Source organism: Mauremys mutica, chromosome 1, assembly GCF_020497125.1.
Source record: "Mauremys mutica isolate MM-2020 ecotype Southern chromosome 1, ASM2049712v1, whole genome shotgun sequence".
NCBI lineage: Eukaryota > Metazoa > Chordata > Testudines > Geoemydidae > Mauremys > Mauremys mutica.
In genome coordinates, this window is record NC_059072.1 from 354486625 (window position 1) to 354493412 (window position 6788).

The window sequence follows — 6788 nt, forward strand, 5'->3', positions numbered from 1 at the left end:
CCACCAGCTGGCTGCCTGGTGCCTCTGTCTGACTGGCTCCACAGAGAAAGACATAATTAATGTCCATTGTTGTAGGGAATGCTTTAACATCATTAACTCTAATGACATTTAATGACTTCCCAATTAGAAACATCAGAACTTTTTCTGCCCTGCTGGGTGAGATGACATCAGCCTCTCTCTTTCTCTGGACCAAATTATTATTGAATTAGAGGGGAAATGTTAGATAAAGGGAACACACAGACACACATCTGGGCCAGGGCATAAACAGTCTTGCCTAGAGGTTAGCATCAGCACAGGAAGACAGTCTGTGACTCCATGGTAAGACTGGCCTGGTGATCCAGGAGTGCACATTTGTTACTGGCCTGGTGAAATCTAATTATAGAACACACCACCGATTTTTCTGACAGTCTGACCTGAGACTGGGACTCACAGTCGTGAGCCACTCCAGACAGCGTGACACTTATGATCTCGGTTAAGAGTGTGTGGGTTACCACTGCGTTCGTGACCTTGGCATGTACACAGTTCTGCACAGGGAAGATTGTTCTGACTACAGACACAGTTGATTGTGCAGCGACCCCTACTGGAACAGGCACAAATAAGGCCTTGTAGAAGTTCAGATGCCCCTGGGACCTTGAAGTAGTTCATCATCCTCATGTGTCCATCCACGTTACAGTGGCGATTCAATATCTGGTTTACCTATGTGCGAAGACATCCAATCTTTGTTTGCCAAGATGCTATTTTGACACATTCTTCAGAACGGTCCTCCCGTGGTGGGAGTTTGCCCAGTGACTTGTCCTTTGTGAGGGCTAGACTGAGGCACAAACAATTCAGGTCTCAGGGTCTGCTTTTCTTTCCCACGCTGGTCATGCAGCACCGCTACCAACTTCCTTGCTGCAGAAATTGCGGTTTGTCCATCACTCTCTCCCAATTTGGCAAGATCTCTGAAGCGGTAAATTCCCTTTGTTTTGACATTAAACACATTTTTTCCCCCCAATACCAAATAGGGATGACAGAGAGTCACATCCTGTTAACGTGGGTACAGCAGGAAATAGAACTCAGAAGTGAATGCATCACAAATTGTATGCGTGAAGCTTGTCACTTGTGCTGGTAATGGAGCCTGTACAGCAAGGACCAAAACATCTGTATCAAGTGACCTAGTTTGATGTCCTGCCCCTTTACATGTCCAGGGGGCTCAGTACTCCCCTCCCCCCAATTAAAAGCATCACCTTTGTGTTAGTTTCAGTTTTGCAGCTAGAACAATCATAGAATATCAGGGTTGGAAGGGACCTCAGGAGGTCATCTAGTCCAACCCCCTGCTCAAAGCAGGACCAATCCCCAGACAGATTTTTGCCCTAGATCCCTAAATGGCCCCCTCAAGGATTGAACTCACAACCCTGGGTTTAGCAGGCCAATGCTCAACCCACAATAAAGCTACCACAGCAGACTCGTGTGTGTCCATCAGCTCCCTCTGTATCTGTCTGTCTGTTTCTTTCTCTGCTGGCTCCAGAAATATCATATTTGGCTACATGGAATTTATATCCCATGAGCGTCCAATGCGCCCAATGCCTGAACAGAGATGGGGGAATTAGGCAAATAAAGGCAGAACACAGGATCAGAGGACTTGCAGTTACTGCCAGAATTGTTCAAATAAAGAAACAGTAAGGGGGGAAGCAAGCAGCCATCTTGACTGGACTCATGCAAGGTGGCAGAGAAACAGGCTTAGCCTACTACACTGAGGATCTGTGGCCAGTAGAGGGAGCCCAAGTACAGCCAAAGGAGTGTGTAAGCACATAGCCAGTAGAGGGTGATCGAGTGCAGATATTCCACAGTTCAAAATAAAGGGGAAAAAAAGAACTTCCCTGAAGAAAAGACGTCCAGGAGGTGTAAAGTCCCACAGGAGAGCAGAGAAATGGCACCTTTTGTGGGCAATGCTGGCGAGTTCGATAAAAAAAATGCAGATCATGGGTGGGGTACTGCAAACATTCTGAGCAATTTGTTACCTGCAACTCTATTCCAGATGGACGACGAGTTTCAACCTTGCTGACAGTGACAGGTCTGAAGGCGTATAGACTAGAGTGACCAGGCAGCAAATGTGAAAAATCGGGACAGGGAGTGGGGGGTAATAGGAGCCTATATAAGAAAAAGACCCAAAAATGGGGACTGTCCCTATAAAATTGGGACATCTGGTCACCCTAGTACAGACTGCTGTGTGACCTATTGTCGCCAACTGTGCCTGGAGCTGCCAGGTATGCCACAAGCTCTGCAGGAACATTTTTCTCCTACCCCATCGGTGATAGCAGACCGATGTCAGTTTCACCAATGACATCGAGGAATTGGAGAGTCACTGCTTCAAGGAAGTTGTCAGAGCATTGTCAGTTCGGGCAAACATTACAATGACCAAGTCTGGAAGAAGTTACTGACTGTATCAGCACTTACATTCAAGAAGGCTGTTGAAGTAGCAGTTGCAATGAAGACCACAGAGAAGGATTCTTTGGAATTTAGTGTGAACCAGATGCCCTGTGAGGTATCTGTGAAAATGTTGTGATAATCTTGTTTATATGTTTGTATCACCTTTATATTATGAGTTATAGATACTGCCTAGCCTGTTCAATGGCCCATCAAAGGTCATCAGCTGTACAATAAACCCACTGAAAGACCAGGAACTATACCTTATGAGTCAGCAAGACACATAGGAGCATGTCTACAGACTGAACTCTAAGGCTTTTCCATGCCATGTGCTGTGAAGCTTGTGTTTGGGACGCAGGAAGTACAAGCCACATGCCAAAAGAATATAAAAGACAACTTCATCGTCTCAATTTTGTCTTCATTCCTGCTTCTTCCCTCTGGAGGAACTTTGCTACAAACTGAAGCTCTGAACAAAGGACTGAATGACCCATCCAAGCTGTGGATGGGATCCAGAGGGACTTTCAAGCCAGCAACTCACCAATACTGCTAAATACCCGATATATAGACTTTGAAGTCTTTGTATGTATGTGATTGCCTTACCATTTAACATCTCTCTTCTTGTTCTTTTTTCTTTATAAGAAACCTTTAGTTTTAGATACTAAAGGATTGGCTGGCAGCATGGCATTCTGGGTAAGATCCAACCCAATATTGACCTGGCAATGTGGCTGGCCCTTTGGGGTTCAGTAGAACATTTTGTATAGTGAGAAGAGTTTTTAAATAACTCTCACTGTACTGGACCTAGGTGCTGATTGGAAGCCAGAGAACTGGAATGCAATAAAGGGGGCTGTGTGATTTCTTTCTCTTTTGCATCTTGATAACCAGTGTGTGTGAGGGGGGGTAGGGGGAAATCAGAAGCACAGCTTGTGACTGGTTGGTGAGTTTACTTCAGTGTTAACTGCCAGTTAGGAGAGACTGTTCGCCTTTTTGCAGCCTTCCCTGACTGTAGCATTTTCAGTGAGGGCTACCCCACTCACCTCTGGGTCACAGGGGGCCGTAGCCTGATCCATGGCTGCTAGCACTGAGTACAGGATCCATCTGGAACGTCAGTATTGTGGCCTTCTTCTTAGCAAGGCACCAACTGCTTGTTTTGAGCAACTAAACTCTTCTTATTTAAGCTTGCATAACACAGCACTCAGGGCCTGTTGCATGCTGCAGCCAGCCACAGGGTGCTCCCTGTCCCGCCTTCCCAAATGGAGTATGACAGCTGCTCCACACAGGCTTCAACCTTTCCTAATAGCCCTGGACTACAAAGTTCCGGGTTTAGACCTTTTTTCTGAAGGCACTGGAGGAGAGGGGTGAAGGATCCTTGGATGCATAAACTGGGAAATCTCGAGTAGGAGCAGAGGTTATTTTACCTCTGTATTGGGACACAGGAAGTTATTATGAGTTCTGGTGCATCCGCTACTGGAATCTTGTGTCCAGACCTGGTGTTCATAGTTCAAGACGGATGTTGATAAATTGGAGAGGGTTCAGAGAAGAGACACAAGAATGATTAAAGGATTAGAAAGCAAGCCTTAAAGTATAGATTTAAGGAGCTTAACATATTTAGTCTAACAAAGAGAAGATTAAAGGATGACTTGATTACAGTCTATAAGAACCAACACGAGGAACAAATATTTACTAATGGGCTCTTCAATCTAGCAGAGAAAGGTATAACCCGATCCAGTGGCTGCTAGACAAATTCAGATTGAAGATAAGAAGTCGGGTGAGGGTGATTAACCATTGGAACAATGTACCAAGGGTCATAGTGGACTGAATTATTTTGAGGGTAATTCTCTGGCCTGTGTTATACAGGAGGTCAGATTAGTCCCTTCTGCTGCTGGAATCTGGGAAAGGAGAGAGGTGGGGAGGGACAGAATTCTAGGACAAACCCCTCCCAGACCATGGAAATCACCCAGATGTGTGAGGTAAGCCAGCCCCAGGGGTGAAGGAACCGGAAGAGCTGAAAGAGCTGAGGCGGGACAGGAGTAACTAGAATTGGTTCTAGCTGGTTGTCCTCTGCCTGGAGAAAACTTTAGACGTAGTATCCAGCTTGTGAACGAGGCTTGTTCTCAGGGCCATACTTCACCAGCATTTCCTTCCTGGAAGGTGGGCCTCTTTCCTTCCATCTCCCCTTGCTTTGTTTCTCCTTCCCTGCCAATCCTCCTCTTTCTTTCCTATGTGGGGGAGTCTCTGCCCTGATGAGGGGTTTTCTTTAGCAATCAGTACTGGGTACGAAGGGGCTCTTTCATCTAATGGAGGAAGGTATAAGGAGACCCAATGGCTGGACGCTGAAGCCAGACAAATTCCAATTAAAAATAAAGCACTTTTTTTTTTAAACAGTGTGGGGGATGAACCATTGGAACCAACTACAAAGGGAAGGGGTGGATCCTCCATCTCTTGATGTCTTCACATCAGGACGTCTTTCTGGAAGAAATGCTTTAGCCCAACACATGTTATTCGGCTCAATGCCAGGGTAACTGGGTAAAATGCAGTGGCCTGGGATAGACAGGAGGAGGTCAGACTAGATGATCTAATGGTTCTTTCTAGCTTTAAACTCTGCGCATGACTTTAGTTAAAGTCTTCATTTCAGTTCCCCCTGCCACGCCCTGTTGAGGCACCTTGGGAAATTCACATGGTTCTGGATCCTCAGTGGTATGTAGTTCGATGGATATGAGGAACCTAAATACCGAGGATCTGGGCCTTCCCTCTCTGTGCCTCCATTTCCCTGGTTGTAAACAGGGGAAATGATATTTAAGTACCTTACAGGGTGTCCGGAAGCTGAACTCATTAGAATGAGCAATGTGCTAAGAGGAAGAGTGGTGCAGCGGTTAGGGTGGTAACCACTGTTCCCTCTAAGCTGTGCGCATGTGCGCGCGCACTCAGATCCGAAACCCCACGCACACAGCGAAACACCGCGTGCACAAAAATTTGCACAGAAGCACAATAATTTGCACAGAAGAAATTTTTTGCACACACAGCCTGTCAAAGATTAGAGGGAACATTGGTGGTAACCCTTGACTTTCAAGACCTGAGTTCACTACCCAGCGCTGCTACAGCCCATGGGCAAGTCAGTTAGCCCATTGGGCCCAGATCCAGAAAGGTATTTAGGCTCCTGCCCGCCACTGAAATCAAGCCTTTGTGGATCTGGGCCTGTGCATCTCTGTTCTCCACCAGCAAAATGAATAACAGGACTTCTCCAGCTTAGTATTACTAGAGACATGAACGATTGTGCAGTGCTTAGATACTATGATAAGACAGAGATGGAAGCTGCACAGCAGGATGATATCTGTATTACGTTCACTAAACCAATCGAACGCTTTAATCTGAGGGCTGAAACTAAAATGTATGTAAGTTTTGTGATGAAGACATCTCTGAGCGAGTGAAGAATAAAAGGGCTCCCGCCTTCCCTATATCTGTAATATATTCTGTCCTAATACGCTTTCCAGCCACAATCCAACCGAGTTACCTGACCCGTCAGCTGAAGAGCCTGCCCTCTACTGGAGGGAATGGAGGTTTGCTGGTTCCCCTCTTCCCCAAAGAGTCTTTCACAGAAGCATCACCAGATGTACCAGCTTTGAGCTGGGAGCGTGATGTGTGCTATGGACTGCAGCCCACCAGAATTTGAGCTGACATGAGATCGTGAAATTCATTCCACTGAGGACCCCTCATTGCCATCTGATTCGAATACAATTTCTGTCACTCTGCTCAGCACTAGAATCAGGCTGTGGTTCTGGCTGTGACAAACCAGTGACTAATGCACTGGGCTAACTTGCTTTGAACTGCGCAATGCTCCTTTCTATGGGAAAAAGAACAGAGACTAGAGGGGTGAGAGGACACACCCAGCCCCTGAACACACTCGTTGTCAGCTACCAAAAACCATTTGGAAACTCAGAGCAGCAGTGAAAACACATCAAGAAAGCTTGCTCAGCACACAGCATCGTTACCTTCCACCTTCTTTATACAGTTGTATTGTGGCCATAAGGTAGATCTTGAATCCAGGCCTTTAGCCATACAGCTACCCTTAGCTCTTCAGTGGGACTTTTCATATGATTCCAAGGCCAGATGGGAACATCGTGATCATCTAGTCTAACCTCATGTTGATTCCAGCACATCGCTAGGTATGTTGTTCCAATGGTAAATTACCCTGTTAAAAGTGTGCACTTTACTATTTCTCGTCTGAATGTGTCTAACTACAGCATCCAGCCACTGCACTGCATTCTGCCTTTGCCTGCTAGATTAAAGAGCTGCGTACCTCAGAAATCCTCTCCTCGTGTAGGTACAGACTGCGATCCAGTCACCTCTTAACCTTTTTCTGGGCTAAGCTAAATAGATTGAGCTGC